The following is a 19,789-nucleotide window of genomic DNA, read 5'->3' as shown; positions in this document are numbered from 1 at the left end:
TAGTTTAATAGAAGAATAGACATCCAAAATTTGGTGCCAAAATAGTAGAAAAAAATTAAAAATAAAACAGTGTAGAGATGTGACATTGTGATTGGGGCAATCTTAGCCCACCATTCAAAAATGGATGGATGGATAAAGGGGAGGATATAACTTCTATGTTGCAGGGAGATCATAGAAAGCTTTCCCATATTTAAATACAATTAAATACATAGACATTATAATTTTTGGGTTCAATTGAGTCAACGTCCGAGTCTAACACTATATTTTTGGGGCCAGGTCCGAAGAGGGACCCAACCCGACCTATTGCCACCCTTAAAGAAAACCCTGCCAATGGATTAGTTGTAATTTTTTATGTTAATAACAACAACTAAGTTTCTAACCCCTCTTGCTGAGGCTTCTTTTTTATTTTAGAAATTTATGTTTATAATTCCCACAAATTTTGTTATTAAAATATATTGTTTGTTTATTATATGTGTGCTAGGCATCTACAAGATGAGGTACTGTATCCACGGTTGAAGGGTTACTCACTTGTACCCATTATTTCATTTACCAAACATTATATAGATGATGTAAGATCTCAATAAATTAGAAACTAATTCTCTAAATATCTCTTAAATCTATCACAAATATATTCTACACAATTAATTATCCAAAATAAGGGATTTGTATAAGCTATCCACCGAGTAAGATATTTGGGTAGTTGTACACTGTTTCAACACCCCCTCAAGTTGATGCTTTGATGTCTATCAAGCTCACCTTGCTTAATATTTCCTGAAACTGCACTTTGCTTGTGGCCTTTGTAAAGATATTATCAAGTTGATTTTTGCTTCCGACAAAGAGAGTAGTAATTTATTTGGCTTGAACTTTCTCTTTTACAAAATGACAATTTGTTTCTAAGTGCTTAGTCCGTTCATGAAATACTGGATTTTATGTGATATGAAGAGCAGCTTGATTGTCGCAATTCATAACCATTGGACGAAAATTATTGCAACTTATATATCTGAGAAGAAATTTTAGCCAAATTATTTGCAGGTTATAGTTGCCATGACTCTATATTCGGCCTCTAGACGAGATCAAGCAACCACCGACTGCTTCTTACTGTCTAAGTTACAAGGTTACCATCTACAAATGTACAATACCCTATGGTGGATCTTCTATCTATAGAAATAATTGTTCAATCATCATCAGAAAAGGCAATAATATCAGTATGACCATGATTTCTCATTAAAATTCCACTTCCAATTGATGACTTAAGATACCTTTAAAACTAATTGACAACTTCACGAAGAGAGCATGCACGAATTGACTTACCATACTAACCGGATAAGCAACATTAGGTATAGTGACAGTGAGATATATAAGTCGACCAACCAAACGTTAAAATATCCAAGTATCTTTCATAACATTGTCTGGGCCGGTGTAAGCTTTATAATTTGTCTCAATTCGAGTACCAATTGATTTACACCCTATCTTGCCAATTTCGCAGATCTAAAACATATTTTCTTTGAGAAATAAAAATACCTATATGAGAGTAAACAACCTCAATTCCAAAAAAATATTTGAGTTTTTTCAAATCTTTAATATCAAACTTCATATGAAGGTAATCTTTCAATTTTATATGGCATTTGAATCACTTCCTATTATAACAATATCATCAACATCGATAAGGACAATAACATTATTGGATTGCTTTTTTTTACAAACATGGATGAATCAATATTACTTTGAGAGAAACTTATATCAATAAGAAATTGACTAAACTTTGCAAACCATACCCTAAAAAATTGTCAAAATCCATAGATTACTTTCTTGACCCTGCAGACCGGAGTTTTATTGTCTTCTTGAGGATGAGCAAGAGCAAATGTCATGTAGACTTCAAATCTCCATGCAAGAAAGCATCTTTTATATCTAGTTGATGCAATGACTAGCCATTGTTGGCAGCAATAAAAAGTAAAACCCTCATAATATTCATTTTAACCATTGGAGCAAATGTTTCGTTGCAGTCAACACCAAAAGTTTGGGTGAATCCCTATGCAACTTGTCTCACCTTGTATCTCTCAATTGTTCCATCTCTTTTGTATTTGGTTTTATAGACTCATGTGCAGCCAACGGGTTTTTTTTCTTTATGAAGAGTAATGACATCCCAAGTATGATTTTTAGAGAGATACTATATATTAATTTTTAGAGAGAGAAAATACTTGAGAAAGAAACTCTCAAATTGTTAGATAGAGAAACAACTTCAAATTTTAAGTTTTGAAGAGAAAGTACATTACAATTTGAGAGAGAGAGAAGCCATATAAAATTTTAGAGAGAGAAATTATCTCAAAATATTTTGAAAAATTATCCCAAATTTTGAGTTTTAGAGAGAGAGAGTATATTGAAATTATAAAGACAAACTTTATCAAATATTGTTATCGAACAATGGACATGGAAATGATGTAGGAATCAATGAATTTTTTATTGTATATCCAAACAAGAGTTTCAAGAAATCCATTACAAGAGTCTTTGATGTTGCAAATCCATAGATTTTTTGGAATTTTAAATATCCAAAATTCTTAATTTCGTTCTATTCAAACATGCTTTTATAGTAACTTGGTGATTCCTAAACGCCAAAATTTTATATATTGAAAAAAAATATTGGCCTTTAGGGAGTAAATATACAATATCATTTGTGGAGGATACCCGTATGTGCTCATCTTGCTTTGGTGTGTGAAAATGAGGTCCCAATAATTCGTTCATCAACGTTGGTGTTGGGGATGCAATCTAAGCTTCAGAGAGATTCAATAGCTACAAGCACGGTTCAAAAATACAACACATAAGACCCAGACTGCTAATCCCAAAAACCGGTATGCACTGTAACTTGTCAAAAACATAAAAAAAAATTCAGAAAAAATTAAAAAAAGATAAAAAAAATAACTGTGATGCTAGATCTACTCCTAGGGGAAATCGGCTTGTTCTTATTATATGGGAGCAATGGATCGATCCCACCGATTCCCAAATCAAATTGGACCATTTTGATTGACCCACCGATTTTTCAAACCTTAGGAGTTGTTTGGATAAGAACTTAGGTATAAGAACTTTAAGGGTTGTTTGGATACTTGGAAATACATTTCCAGAAATGTTTTTAGTGGAGATGACGCATTTCTTGCATTTGGATTGAAATTTTGGAACCGAAAAGTATTTCTGCTGGTAATTGTTTTCCTCATTTCGAGCCAAAAATAAAGGAATCTATATCATTGTATTTACCCTCCAAAATTGATTTTCAGCCCATATTACCCTGTTATGGAGACGTCCACATTACAAAATACAATCACCCCTATGAATTAAAGAGAGACACTATCTCAAATTTTATGTTTGATAGTGAAAGTATCATTAAACGTTATAAAGAAAAACTATTTCTAATTTTAGAGAGAGAAACTATCAAAAACATTTACAGTGAGAAGTTATCTCAAAGTTTTTATAGATAGAAATTAGTCAGAATTTAAGTTTTAAAGAGAAAACATTTTAATATTTTAGAGAGAGAAATATATCAAATTTTAGATAGAGAAGTTTCTAAAAACATTTTAGAGAGAGAAACTATCTCAAAATTTATTGGGAGAAACTACTTCAAAAATTTAAGTTTTAGAGAGAGAGACTTGAAAATTTCTAGAGATAGAAACTAACTCAAATTTAAGTTTTATAAAGAGAGAGTACTTGAAAATTCATAGAGAGATAAACTATCCCAAATTTGAAGTTTTATAGAGAAAAAGTACCTGAAAATTTTGAGAGAGAAAAAACTATATAAAAATTTTACAGAGAGAAACTCTATCAAAATTTAAGTTTTAGAGAGAGAAAATATCTTAAAATTTTAAAGAGAAACAATATCAAATTTTAGAGAGAGAAGTACCTAAAAAGATTTAGAGAGAAAACCTGTTTCAAAAATTTTAGAGAGAGAAACTATTTCAAATTTTAAGTTTAGAGGAGAGAAAATGCTTGAAAATTTTTCGAGAGAGAAACTATCTCAAAATTTTAGATGGAGAAATTATCTTCAATTTTAAGTTTTATAAAGACAAAGTACCTGAAAATTCTTAAGAGGAAAACTATCTCAATTTTTAAATTTTATAGTGAGAAAGTGGCACATACTGAGGAGAGTTCTTCTTGTTCTTCGATGTACCTAGACGTACCTATCTTGCTAATGCAGCATAAATCTTCTTGTTCTTTGACGTACCTATCTTGTTAATGCAGCAGAAAACAAAAACAACGACATTCCTATCTTGCTAATGCAGTAGAAAACAAGAACAGTGACCTATCTATCTTGCTAATGCAGCAACAAGAACTACTAATGAGTAGTGAGTAAAATAGGTTTAATGAAGGAAACCTGACCTTGTGTTGGTTGGAGTTCAAAAGCATTCCCTCGCGAAATGTTACTTCTTATTAAATACTCAAGTCAAGGTGATTACAAGAAAATAACTAAAGCCAAAAGATCAGCTTCTACTAGCTACTCATGTAATCCATAGCCAAAAGATCAAATCTACCCAAAGACTTGGTCTACCCGATATATATGACTTTATTAACTACTCCTGCATGCGAGATATACATACTCATGCCTACCTTATTTACCTACACATAACATGACTTATTTACCTACACGTAACATCTCCTCACTCCTTAAAATTCGATCTTGTCCTCAAGACCAAAATCTGGAAATTGCTGGTCTATTGCAACGATATTACCTTCTTCTTCATAAGAGGCCTCAATTAAAAACAACTTCTCATATCGATGTACCGACACAAATTTCTCGTTACAATTATACAACAACCTTTTTGCACGTCTCTCTTGCAATTCAGCAGGTGTCATCCGCCGAACTGGAAGCGTATGACCGATGTTGGTTGCCTCCTTGCTGCTTGTGATGGACGGGCCTCGTACAAACAAGCAAGTCTGATAGCTGTTGATAAGGTCGTAGGGCGCCCTGTTAACATGTCTGCCTTGATGTTGTCCCTTAATCCGCTGATGAGGCGGTTAGGAGGAAGATACCCCACCTTAGTGAGCAGCCTTTCAAATTGAGTTTGGTAGTCTCGAACAGTTCCAATTTGTTGCAACTTAGCTAAGTTGCCAAAGAAATCTTGGAATTGGGTGGGATCGTACTTGACGTGCAACCTGTCACAAAACGTCTGTTAAGTCATTTCGCCTCCTTCTTATTTGAATAGTTGGCACCACAGTTGAGCGTCACCCTCCAAATGAAAAAACGCAATAGCCACACGTTCTTCCTCTGGTGTTTGATGGAACTGGAAAAAGTTCTTCCTCTGGTGTTGATGGAACTGGAAAAATGATGGAACTGGAAAAATGGCTCTACTCTGCAAGTCCAACTCGTCGTGTCTTCTTCACCATTAAAGAGGGGAAAATCGAGTTTGACAAGCTTTGAAGGGAATGACTGCTCGATCCATTTTGACGATTTCCATTAGTATTCCCAAGCCGTACTTCATGGTTCTGGAGTGGAGCCCTTGAGTTCTCATCTACTTCAGGTTCAATATTAGCTGAATGTGAACCAAGCTTTTCGAATAGCTCGTTAAGCTTGTCCATTATATGTTGTTGTCCAACATTGAGAGAGCTCAAATCATCTTCCAGCTTCTCCACTTGCTGATCCATACCTTTGCTCCATTACCACAATGAACGTACTGAGGAGAGTTCTTGTTCTTTGATGTACCTATCTTTCTAATGCAACAGAAAAGAGTAAAATAAGTTTAATGGTGACCTCGTTAACATATACGTGTTGGTTGGGTTCAAAAGATTCCTCTCGAAAAATTACTTCTCATTAAATACTCAAGCTATGTTGATTATAAGAAAATAGCTACTTCTCATTAAATACTCAAGCTACGTTGATTACAAAAAAATAGCCACGTTGATTACAAGAAAATAGTCAAAAGATCAACTTCTACTCACTGTAATCTACCCGATAAACCCAAAAAAATAGCCAAAATATCAACTTCTATTAACTACTCATGTAAATCTACCCAAAGACTACATCAACCCGATATACACGACTTTATTAACTACTCCTACAACTACTTAAATCTACCCAAACACTTAAGGGCCATTTAGGTACCCGAAAATCTATTATGTCACAATAGATTACAAGGAAATATGACATTTCCACTCTTTGGGTACACTTAATCGTAAGGAAATGGAAAGAGATTGAAAAATCTATTACGAGTGATGGGTAATTTTGGAAAATCTTTCGCTTGCGTTTTTACCTACCTTATCTTTCATTAAAAAAAATATTCTAAGCCCTCCCTCTTCATAATAACTAGGTGATCCTCCTTTTTAAGCTCGTCCCTTTTATCTGAAGGCATCAGCTGTCATATAAAAACAAAAATAATAATAAAAAAAATCAGTAATTAATGATAAATTACACAACACAATCATAATAAAAAATTTCACACAACATAATGTGATCCCTCCCTTTTTAAGCTCGTCCCCTCCTCTGAAGGCATTAGTGCCATATAAAAACAAAAATAAAAATAAAAATTAGTAATCAATCATAAATTACACAACACAAACAGTAAAATCCATTTACAGGTAATTTATTACGCCAGTAATATATTTTACAAACAATATATTTCTAGGTATCCAAATGGCAAATAATGTATTACGCAGTAATGTATTACATGACTTTATTAACTACTCCTACACGACTCAGCATGAGATATACATATATGTAAATCAACCCAAAGACTTGATCAACCCGACGACTCTGCATAAGATATAAATACCGATGCCTTTCTTATTTATCACGCTTATCATTAAAGCAGATGAGCTACATGTTAGGCACGTAACAAAAGTACCATGTTGGACACGTAACAAAAGAACTTAAAATTTTTTAGAGAGAGAAACTATTTCAATTTTTTTAGAGAGACGTTATCTTAAATTTTAAGTCTTAGAGAGAGAAACTACATTAAATTTTAAATTTTAGAGAGAGAAAATACTTAAAATTTTTTTAAGAGAGAAACTATCTCAAAATATTTAGAGAGAGAAACTATCTTAATTTTACGTTTTTGATAGATAAACTATCCCAAAAATTTTCAAAAATTTTTCAAGAGAGAAACTATCACATATTTTAAGTTTTAGATAGAGAAACTATCTTGAAATTTTTAAAGAGATAAACTATCTCAAATTTTAAATTTAAGAAAAAAAAAGTACTTGAAAATATTTACAGAAAAACTATCATAAAATTTTTAAATAGTGAAACTATCTCAATTTTTTTTAAAAGTGAACCTATCTAAAATTTTAAGCCTTGGAGAGAGAAACTACCTCTAAATTTTTAAAGAGAAACTATCTCAAAATATTTAGAGAGTAAATTTTATCAAATTTAAGTTTTAGAGAGAAATTACCAAAAACTTTTAGAGAGAGAAACTATCTCAAACTTTAAATTTTAGAGTGAGTATTTGACATTTTTATGGAGAAAAATTATCTCCAAATTTTATAGAGAAACTACATTGAATTCTAAATTTTATAGAGAGATAGTATCTTAAAATTTTAAAGAAAGAGAAAAACTACATTAAATTTTAGAAAGAGAAACTACCTAAATTTTTTTAAAGAGAAACTAAAATTTTAAGTTTTAGAGCAAGAAAATACCTTAAAATTTTAAAGAGAGAAACTATATCAAAATTTTGAGAGATAACTATCTCAATTTTAGATAGAGCAAGCACCTAAAAATTTTTACAGATAAAATATCTCAAAAATTTTAGAGAGAGAATCTGTCGCAAGAATTTTAGAGAGAGAAACTATCACAAAATTTATAAAGAGAGAAACTATCTTAAATTTTAGAAAGAGAGAGAGTATTTGAACATTTTTAGAGAGAGAAACTATATCAAATTTTAAATTTTATAAAGAAAAAGTATCTTAGAATTTTAAAGCGATATAGAAGGGAAAACTATATCAAATTTTAGAGATAGAAGCTACTTCAAATTTTTTTAGAGAGAGAAACTACCTCAAATTTTTTAAAGAGTGAAACTATTTCAAAATTTTTAGAGAGAGAAATTATCTCATATTGTAAGTTTTAGAAAAAAGTATCTTAAAATGTTTAAGAGGCAATATATAGCAAATTTTAGAGAGAGAAAGTACTTAAAATTTTTAGAGAGAGAAACTATCTCAAATTTTAAGTTTTAGGGATAAAAAATATTAAAATTTCAGAAAGATAACCTATATCAAATTTTAGAGAGAGAAACTACTTGAACTTTTTTAGAGAGAAATTATCTCAAAATTTATAGAGAGAAAACTATCTTAAATTTAATAAAAAATGACATTATAATGAATAATACAATAAAAAATATTTAAGAAAAAAGTAAAAAAAACAAAAAATCCATAAAAATATCATTCGAACAGCCAAAATCTATTGGAAAAAGTTTATATAAGGATGCTACCTTATAATGTAGAACTATGGATGCCCCTAAAAAAACTATCGAAAAAGGTAGTTTTTGATCATCTCGACATCGAGATGTATGACCATGAAAAATAAAAAGATTTAAGTCTCAGAAATAGTGCATTTTACAACATATTATCTATACCGTTCATTTTCAAGATTTTCATATGTTTATAGATCTACTTGATTTTAACCATTTTTGAAATTTAAAATTTTATAATTAGATATAAAAATAGATTTTGAGATAATCCTAAAAAACATTTTACATCAAAATCATATACCATGATAAAATTTGAAGGTGCACCTTACCTCTACACCTACGGATCCATCCGTATGCCAACTGCACCCAAGTCTATTTTATAGAAAATACTTTTCTTAAAATATATTTCAAAATAAATAGATTTTTACATGTAAGCTTGTTCTATGGATCCAAACGGTTTTGTAATGGAGAGATAATTCTAATAGCTATACACAGTTCAACGGTTATAGAGAGAGTTTTGGTGGGGGCATTTTTTGTTTTTTGGGCAATTATGGAGGCGTTCTCCATTTGATAAAATCGCGAGAGAGACGATGAAGACATGCAAGAGTTTGGTGCAGAGAGAGAGTGAGAGTTGGGGAGGCGAGAAGAGGTTGTTTGATACCCAAATATCCCTCAAATTGATCATCTCATCTTGATTTCAAAAATTTCACACAAGAGGCTATTTGATACCCAAATATCCCTCAAATTGATCATCTCATCTCAATTTCAAAAATTTCACATGAGGAAAGGTTGTTTGATACCCTAATATCCCTCGAATTGATCATCTCATCTCGATTTCACACGCAAAGAGGTTGTTTGATACCCAAATATCTCTCAAATTGATCATCTCATCTCGATTTCACACGTGAAGAGGTTGTTTGATACCACACGAAGAGGTTGTTTGATACCCAAATATCCTCAAAGTGATCATCGAAGAGGTTGTTTGATACCCAAATATCCTCAAATTGATCATCTCAATTTCACACACGAAGAGGTTGTTTGATACCCAAATATCCTCATGTTTGATACCCAAATATCCTCAAATTGATCATCTCGATTTCACACGCGAAGAGGTTTGTTTGATACCCAAATATCCTCAAAGTGATCATCAAGAGGTATGGACAAGAGAAAAACATGGATTTCAAGTTTTTTGGAAATAGTACATTTTGCAACACATTTTAGACCGATAGTTTTCAATATTTTCAAGTTTTCATAGATATGCTCGATCTACACTATTTTGATGCTTTAAATTTTATAATTAAAGATGAAAATATATTTTAAGGCTAACAAAAAGATTTCTAGCATTGAAACCACATTTCTCGACACTATTTGAAGGTGGGCTCTACTTTGATTGTTTAGAACCTCGGTCTTATACAAACTGCACCCTTTTATTTATGGTCATATATTGTGCACTCTATTCATCTTTTTTTATTAGCTAAAGTGGAATTTTTGTTCATATTGTGTACTTTATTTTTTTTATTAGCTGGCTTTGAAGTCTCAACTCTTTTTCAAAGCTTCCAGACATAATTCCAATCGAAACCCTCAGACTAGAACTCGATTTAGGTTAAGAGTTCCTAATGTATTATTGAAGATCTAATATTCCTTAGAAACTCCATTTAGCTTTCAAGGTCCTCATGAATAAAGATTGACAATCCATTGCAAAGAAATCACAAACTTTCAAAATGGAGCAAAATAATAACTAGGCTGAGAATTTCAGGATGGGGTACAAAAACTTGGCCGAAATTTATTGATATCTCAAATCCATTGAATGTAATTGTTTTTCCTCAAAAGTAATGTTTCTAACAAGACAGATCGGTCAAAATTTTGTTTAGTTTTTTAAAACCTGGCAATGTCAATGGGAAATCGTCAATCCGGGCTGGAATTGGCTAGGGCTTGACTGGTTATCGACAACTATCGGTTTTGGCCCGTTTCCCCTTAAACCCTCCCAAAAAATTTTGTTCTTTACTTTTTTTTCTAGGCTTAGAGGACAAAATTTGTGTAGAATTCTCTGCGCCCCATAAAGATGTAGGTTCTATATATAATAGTTACGTACTCATCCTTGATTGACTCAAGCCAATATATGATTACAACAAATCTGTACATATATGAAAATGATTACCATATGAAGAGATTACAACATATCATGTTAATCCTTATCATGATCGTATCTTTCTAGATCATCATCATCATTCTTATTACTTCCCCTCAAACTATTGTCAATATGAAACATGAACAACTTGGTTGCTATCGAACGATGTTGTGAAGTAGGAAAACATTTTGTAAAAATATTAGCAAGGTGTTATGTAGTTGAAACATAATCAAGTATCTCTCCACTTTCAACTTTTTCTCGAATAAAATGATAATCCAATTCAATGTGCTTGATTCGTGCATGGAGAATTGGATTAAAGGCAAGCCTTATTCCACTCTGGTTATCCCAACGTAGAATTGTATGTTGAATTCTTATACCCAATTGTGATAGAATGTGGTAGTACCAAGTTATTTCAGCAGCTATAGAAGACATTGCTCAATATTCTGCTTGAACTTGAGCATGAAATAGTTCTTTGCTTTTTACTCTTCCAAGACACTAGAGATCCTGCCAAAAAAATACAAAATACAGATATCGACCTTCTTGTATCGGGATCTCCAACTCAGTCTACATCATAATATGCGATAAGGTTAACTTGTCTTCCACCAATGGGAAAGAGAAGACCATCACAAAGGGTACCCTTCACATATCTGAGAATCCTTTTAGCTGCTATGAGGTGCACCTTATGAGGATCATGTATAAATTGACATACTTGATTGACTGCATAGGTGATATGTGTTAGATTTAGAGAAGATGCAGAGCTCAAGAACAGTCTAGAGGGAGAAACTATCTTGATCAATTCTCATTGACAAAGAATGAAACCATAAAAGGGTTTATATACAAATACATATTTACTACATTAACCACATTATTCCTACACAAGTATACAATGACAATAAAAGACAACTGAAAATTATACATTTTATTATTCCCCCCTTAAAGCTGATGCGGACACGAGGAAAGCATTAGCTTATCCACTAGAAAATCATGGTGGCTTCGAGGAATATATTTGGTAAAAATATCAGGCGTTTGTGTAGTAGAATCAACATAAGGGAGAGATAATGTATCATCAAGATAACGATCACAAACATAATAGCAATCTACGTTAATATGCTTTGTTCGCTCATGAAAAATTTGATTAGATGCAATCTTAATTGCACTTTGGTTATCTACATATAAAGGTGTGGGATTTGAAATAGAGATACCAAAGTCATTGAGAGGAGCACAAACCTAAACAATCTCATTAGCAACAGAGGACATAACACGATACTCTGCTTCAATGCTTGACTTGGAAACAATGTCCTATTTCTTGCTCTTCCATGAAATTAATGATGGCCCAAAAACACATAATATCTTGTAGTAGAATGGCAAGTGTCTAGATCACCTGCCCAATATGCATCTGCATATGCACTAAGATCGAAAGAGGATGTGGAATCAAAGAATAATCCACGAATGGAAGTACCTCTAACATAGCATAAAATTCGATGAACTGTTGATATATGTGGTCATCGAGGATCTGAAATAAATTGGCTCACAACATGGACAACATATGCAATATTTAGGCGAGTCATAATAAGATAGATGAGGGAGCCAACTAGTTTGCGATACATCGTAGGCTGAAGAAGAGGATCTCCAACATGTGTAGAAAGTTTAACATTGAGTTCCATGGGCGTACCAACAACCTTCACATCATTCAAGCGGGCACTGGAAACAAGATCAAGTGCATACTTCTGTTGATGAATGTAAATGCCACGTTTAGAGAGAGAGATCTTAAGGCCAAGAAAATAAGATACTTCCCTAAGATCCTTCATTTGAAATTCTTCTTGCAATCGTAGCTTCACATCCTTGATGGAAGTTAAATCATTGCCAGATATAAGAATATCATCAACATATAATAAAATAATGCAAATTCCATGTTTTATGGTACGAATAAACATAGAGTGATTATGATTACTTCGAGTGAAGCCAGTTGCAAGAATGATAGCCTAAAAACACTCAAACCACGCACGTGGAGCTTGTTTGAGACCATAAATTGTTTTACGAAGTCAACAAACCAAATGACTTATCTTGAGAGACAAACCCAGGTAGTTGACGCATGTAAGCTTCCTCTTGAAGTTTGCCATTAAGGAATGCATTTTTGACATCCATATGCCATATGGGCCACTCACAAATAGATGTTAGTGCAATAAAAGTGCGAATAGTTATTATCATAGTAACTGGAGCAAAAGTTTCTTCATAATTGATGCCATGCTCTTGGGCATAACCCTAAGCAACTAATCGGGCCTTGTGCTGATCAAGAGTGTCATTAGCTCGTAACTTGACTTTATAAACCCATTTACTACTAATGGCATGCTTTTCTGAGGGCAATGGGACCACATTCTAAGTGTGATTTGCCTATAAAGCTGCAAATTCCTCATTCATAGCTATTGTTTATGATGAAAATCTGACAGATCTTTCGATGAAGATCTCTCGAATTTTAACACCTTAAACTAATAAAATAGATGTAAATAAAGTGGTAGAGAAAGTGGGACTGAGCGAATTCAGATCTGAGGCCAAATCTTCCCGAAGACGAGCAAATCTACTCTTAGATCTGTGGCAGAGCCAGCATGATCTGAAGCATTAAAATACGATTTTAAGATAAAGTTAACAGATCAAAATAAATAAACACATAAATAAAACAATAAAAGAATAAAAAAGAGAGAGGAAGAAATAATACCAAACCGGGCTGGATGGCCCGGGGTTCGAGGGTTCGTCCATATCAAAATCGGTCCTTTTTGAAACTATGATTCGGATATTGACCAGTGGATCTCTACTATAAAAGGGTTAGATCTAGGGTTGTTGTGCCCTAAGTCTAGTTTTGATTTAGGGTTGTTGTGTTATAGGTATAAGTTTTCTCAAGCTTGGGGGTTAGAGTCTCAGAAGGTTAAGGTTTCTGTCTTTCTGAAGCTCTAAGGTTTCAATCTCTATCTGTTTCTCTCAGGTCTAAAGGAGAATTTCCTTAATTTTCTAAGGGTTTTGTGATCTTTAGAGGTTGAATATGAATTATTAAATTTTCTCTAATTTTTTGGGATTTATCCTAAATTTTTAGGAAATTTTTAACGATTTTGTTTCTATTTTTGGTATTTTTGGGTAATTTCCTAATTTCGAGAATTTCTGAGGTGTTTTTTTTTGTCTCTTTTTCTCTCTCCTTTTGAGTTAGGGAGAGGGGGTATTTATAAGATTTAATTGGTGATTTTTCCTAAATGTTTTGGAGTTTTTTTCAAATTTTTTTGAATTTATCTTGAAGTTTCAACCTTATCTAATTAAAGAAAACGCATTTACTACATCATCATATGCGTTGACTGCGTCCTCAGCTCGCATCTAAGCCTGTCGAGCCCATTACAGCTGGGCCTGGGGCCCCGAAAGTTGGGTCTCACAGGGACTAAATTGTTATTTACTATATCGTTTTATCCGTATGTCCGATTCACGCGATTCGTAGATCGTTGGAAAACTCTTGGGCTCTACTTCAAATTGGGATAGGATTTAGGTAATTTTGGGGTAATTAAAATGGGTATACTAGGATAATGTGGTCCTAAAGGTTTAAAAAACCATAGAATTTGCCAGATTTAAAATAAGCTGTCTATAGTTACCCCTCTTTGGCACTCCTTGTCCTTCGAGGGACAGGCGAGTGACAAGGAAATAGACACTTTGGCGTTCACTGTCCTTCGACGGGCAGGTGAATGTCAAAGATAAAGTAGACATTTTAAATTTATTCTTGAGGTCACGTGGTCAGGGGGCACACCAACTATCCCTCCAAGTCACCGAGCTCACCTACTTAGGGCATTTTTCCTCATAGGGTTTTCGGCGTGATATGTTGGTGAGTTACACAAGCTTGAAACTAGAGTTGGATTTTCTAGTCATGCCACTTAACTTTAAGGGTTTTGTAGTTTGAATTTTTAATTTTGGCATTTTCATTGATCTCTTTAGAGTTTTCTAAGGATGTCTATAAGAAAGGCTTTCTATAGGAAGAGACTTATCTGACCGAATCCGAAGTGAGAGACGAGGCAGCAATGTGGCAATCGCGGCAACGCAGTAATCATCATATACAGGTGCCCAAGCCCCTTCATTTTTTTAAGACTTTTTTAGAATTTTTTTGAAAGTAGGAGGAGATTTGAAATAGAACCCGAAGCAAGGACATGTTACGATTTTAAAAAAGAAATTAAAGTTTTTAGAAAACACAAGACATATAGTGAAAATTTTGAAAAGAGAAAGATATTTTGGAAAACAAGGTTGGTTAGTAGCTTTAATTCCTGTAACCATAGAGCCCTATAAGCAGTTTAGCATCATGCAGTGATGGACCATACACCCGACCCTTTACGTTAATACAGAGATAGACAGAATTCATCAAACATAGTGGTTGTGCCCTGGATACACTCGACTTGTTTGCGTCATACAGGGCTAAACGGTACCTGCCTCAACTCTTTTACGTGGCACGAGTTTGACGTTTTTCCATTGAACAAGGTGGTTGTGCCATGGATACACTCGACCTTTCATGTCAGGGATAGACGGTACCTGCCTCGACTCTTTTATATCGCACGATTTTGCCGTTTTTCTATTGAAACAAGGTGGTTGTGCCCTGGATACACCCGACCTTTCACGTCATACGGGAATAGATGGTATCTGTCTCGGCTCTTTTACGTCGCACGAGTTTGAGGTCTTTCCATTAAACATGATGGTTGTGCCTTAAATGCACTCGAACTTTCACGTCATACGGGGATAGACGGTATCCGCCTCAGCTCTTTTATGTCGCATGAGTTTGACATCTTTCCATTGAAAAAAGATGGTTGTGCCATGAATACACCTGACCTTTCATGTCATACGGGGGTAGATGATATCTGCCTCGGCTCTTTTATGTCACATGAGTTTGACATCTTTCATGTCTCGGCTCTTTAACGTCGCATGAGTTTGATATTTTTCTTGTCTGGGCTCTTTAAAGTCGCACGAGTTTGACGTTTTTCCTATCTCGGCTCTTTAACATTGCATGAGTTTGACGTTTTTTTTCCTGTCTCGGCTTTTTTAACATTGCACAAGTTTCACATTTTTTTTCTTGTCTTGGCTCTTTAACGTTGTACGATTTTGACGCTTATCCTGTCTTGGCTCTTTTACGTTGCACGAGTCTGACATTTATCTTGTCTCGGCTCTTTTACGTCGTACGAGTTTAACGTTTTTCTGAATTGGACTTTGGGACATCATACACACATACGAGGATGAGCTTGCCTTATTTCACCTCAGGGGATCCAGTTGAGAGAAAAATGCTCATAGACTAGCCAATATCATCATTGGCGAGGTTCACCCATCTCCGATATGTGGTAGTTTGTAGTTATACTCATACAACCATAGAGTGCCTGGCTAGTTTCAAACCTTCATAACAAGCGTAGGAAGTTGACTTGGAGCATGAGGATAGATCAACTAAGTATTTAACCTCTTGTAGTGATGGAGGAAGTCCGTTCTAAAAGGGTTTTGAAAATGGAGGGTTTTAACAATCAGGTTGAAAAAACGATTTTAAAAGGGACGGACTTTATAGTTTTGCCACTTGTAGCTCCTTTGGTGGTCATTTTCTTTATTATATTTTACCCAAAGATGATGAAAAGATTTCCTTATGGGATCGTGACAACTCAAAATTCTCGAAGTTATCTTTTTACCTTTGGAGCTTTCATCCTGTGCTTCGCGGGTCCATGAAGAGTTCTATGGATTCTTGCTGAGCTTCCATCTTGGAGAGGTCCTGATGTTCTTTCAGGAATCGTCGAAGTCACTTCGGTTTTCCATTCATATCACGCTCTCGCATCTTCTGTGTTGGTACTGTTGGGAACCTGCAGGGTTTAAGAAGAGTCTTCATCCTCGGGGTCTGCTTATGCCGTATTGTTGGAACTTGCAAGTACTTGTTTGTACTCGAGTGTTTTTTAATCAGAAGCTCCTTCTTGGAGATTTATTTATTTATTTATTTATTTATTACCCGTGATGCCCTTTCAGGTTTTCACCACATCCTTTTTCATATAATTTTTTTTGTGCCTTTTCAGGTTTTCACCACTCTTTTGAGACCGTTACAGTTAGTATTTTTTGAGATACATCGCATTGATGGGGTCATTGAGCTCACACCCCTCTTGTACGAATTGCTGGCATACACTCAGGTGACTACGAATGGCCCCTCCCAATTAGGTTTGAACTTGCTTAAAGGGTGTGGATTTATAGGAGTGTAGAAGATTTTGTTGAGTACCATATCCCCTTCCCTGAACTATCGAGGAACAACTTTACTTTGGTATACCCTCTCTATTCTACACTGGTAAGCAACAATATTTTGTGTTGCTCGTAGTCGTCTTTCATCCAAATTAATAAGGGCAGCAATTTGTGCTTCGATCTTTTGTTCCTCATTTGAATCTTTATGAATAAGCACTCAGAGAGACGGTATCTCAACTTCAACAGTAACATTGCTTCTATACCATACACCAATGAGTATGGGGTCATGCCAGTATGAGCCTTCTCAGTTGTCCAGTAGACCCATAGCTCGTCATTTAGCTTTTCGTGCCAATCTTTGCCACCTTCTATTATTCATTCCCATGGCGTTCTCGAGCCTGGCTATCAAGGTTTCATGTTCAACAACGTTATTGGTACATGAAAAATTCAATGTGATGGTTGTTAGCATTAAAATCTTCTCGAGTGAGCATAATATGACTCCTATACCTGACCCGTATTCATTCCTTGCACCATCAAAGTATAACTCCCAAATAGATTCCTCAATTGTGAAGATATTCTTATTATGGAGATCCGTGTTGATGGGAGTGTTATCTGCTAGTGTGTGTTCAGCTAAGTGATCAGCAATGGCTCGTCCTTTGATCGATTATTGAGTAACATATTCAATCTCGAACTCTCTCAAAAGCATTCTCCACTTCGCCAAACATCCATTCAGGACTGGTCTCTCCAATAGGTACTTGAGTGGGTTTATTTTTGAGATGAGCTTGACTGAATGTGATAAGACATAGTGTCTTAACTTTTGCATGGCCCACACAAACGTCAAGCAATGCTTCTCCACATCTGTGTATCTTGTCTCATAGTCCACCATAGTCTTGTTAATGTAGTATATCGTTTGTTCTTTTCCATGGATATCGTATTGTCTTAGCATTACCCCCATGGTCTTGTCTCTCACGGACATGTATAGGAAAAAGGGTTTATATAAACTTGGAGGGCTAAGGACGGGAGGTTTGGTGAAGTATTTCTTGATTTGATCAAACGCTTCTTGGCACTCATTATCCCATATGAATGAGGTATCTTTCTTGAGTAGTCTATTAAACGGTACGCACTTGTCTGCTAATTGTGAGATGAAACGCCTTATGGCTTGTATGCGACCTTGTAGCTCACAAATTTCCCTGATGTTCTGGGGAGAGGGCATTTCAGTGATGGCTCATATTTTGGACAGGTCCACCTCAATGCCTCTTTGGCTTATTACAAAGCCTAATATTGCCAGATTCAACTCCAAAGTCACATTTTTGCAGATTGAGTTTGAGTTGATGTTTCCGAAATCCTTCGATAATGGTTCTCAGGTTGGTGAGATGATTCCAGAATGTCGTCGACATAGTCTTTCATGATGGTGTGCATTAAGTCATGACAGATGCTAGTCATTTCCCATTGATAAGTTGCCCCTACATTTTTGAGGCCGAAGGGCATGACTTTGTAGCAGTAAGTTCCCCATTATGTTAAGGACGAAGCCTTGATCTGGTCTTCTTCTGCTATGAAGATCTAGTTGTAACCTGAGAAGTTGTCCATAAATGACAACATCTCGTGCCCCGCAGTGTTGTTGACGACCAAGGCATATATGTTCGGTAATAGAAAATTGTCATTTGGGTATGCCTTGTTGAGGTCTCTATAGTCAACACACACTTGGATACGACCACTACGTTGGCTAACCATTCTGAGTAATCGATGGGGGTAATTAACTTCGCTTTGAACAGCTTGTCGATTTCTTCTTTAATTTTGAGCTCAAGGTGGGTCTTCTTATGTCAGAGTTTTTGCCTTATAAGCTTGGCCCTTTCATTATATTAGGTGATGTTGCACCAATGTGGGATCTAGCCCTGATATATTATCGTATGACCAAACGAAGACATCGCGATATTCCTTGAGATAGAAAATCATATTTTCCCACTCCTCAGAAGATAGGGAGGTTCTAATCTTGGTTAACCTTTGGTCCTTCTCAGTTCCTAGGTTTATGTCGATCGTCGCTTTGATGATAGAGGGGGTATTTATAAGATTCATTTGGTGATTTTTCCTAAATGTTTTGGAGTTTTTTCATATTTTTTGGATTTATCTTGTTGTTTTAGCCTTATCTAGTTAAAGAAAACACATTTATTACATCATCAGATGTGTTGACTACGTCATCACCCATGGCTAGGCCTGTCGGGCCCATTGCAGCCGGGCCCGCGGCTCGACAGTTGGGTGTCACAGGGACTAAATTGTTATTTGTTATATCATTTTATTCATAGATCCAATTCAGGCGATTCTTGGACTCTTGGAAAGCTCTTTAGCTCTATTTCAAATTGGGATAGGATTTGGATAGTTTTGGGATAATTAAAATAGACATACTAGGATAATGTAGTCCTAAAGTTTCTGAAAACCATAGAATTTGCCAGATTTAAAATGGGGTGTCTACAACTATTTGTCAGCATTGGAGGTTAGATTCCTAAGAATAAGAAAATGGCTCATGAAACATTGGATTAGTAATGGTTACAAAAGAACAAATATCGTATGGGCTAACCACTGATACGTTCAAACGATCAAGTGGAATGGGCTTTCGAAGTGACCGTCGAAGGTGAACATGATCGATAAAAGGATCAACAACTGGAGGTGATGCATAATCAGCACTTGACTAAGAGGGTCATCGTGTTAGTTACTGGAGCTGGTAATCCCTGCTTTTCATGATAATGAGAAGGACGAATATCAAAACTAGGAAAAAAAGAAAACCCAGGCCTATTTATGGTTGAATTAGGGTGTGGATTGTGTTGATGGAAGGGTATGTGCTCGAAAAATATAACATGCCGAGATATTCTAATATGATTAATAGAATGATCAAAACAATGATATCCTTTTTGATTTGTGGAATAACCTACAAACATGCATTTGACAGACTTAGGTGACAGTTCATCGCAGGTAAAAAATGGTAAAAGCACAAAGTATGTGCACCCGAACACATGTAAATGTGAGTAATTGATGGTATTTTTAAAAACTTTTGAAATTGTGTCACATTTTACAAAATCGGTGT

The sequence above is a fragment of the Amborella trichopoda genome, chromosome 7, assembly GCF_054954075.1.
Source record: "Amborella trichopoda isolate Santa Cruz 75 chromosome 7, AtrichopodaSantaCruz75HAP2 v2.0, whole genome shotgun sequence".
NCBI classification, from domain to species: Eukaryota; Viridiplantae; Streptophyta; class Magnoliopsida; order Amborellales; family Amborellaceae; genus Amborella; species Amborella trichopoda.
Note: the sequence above shows the minus strand (reverse complement) of the source record.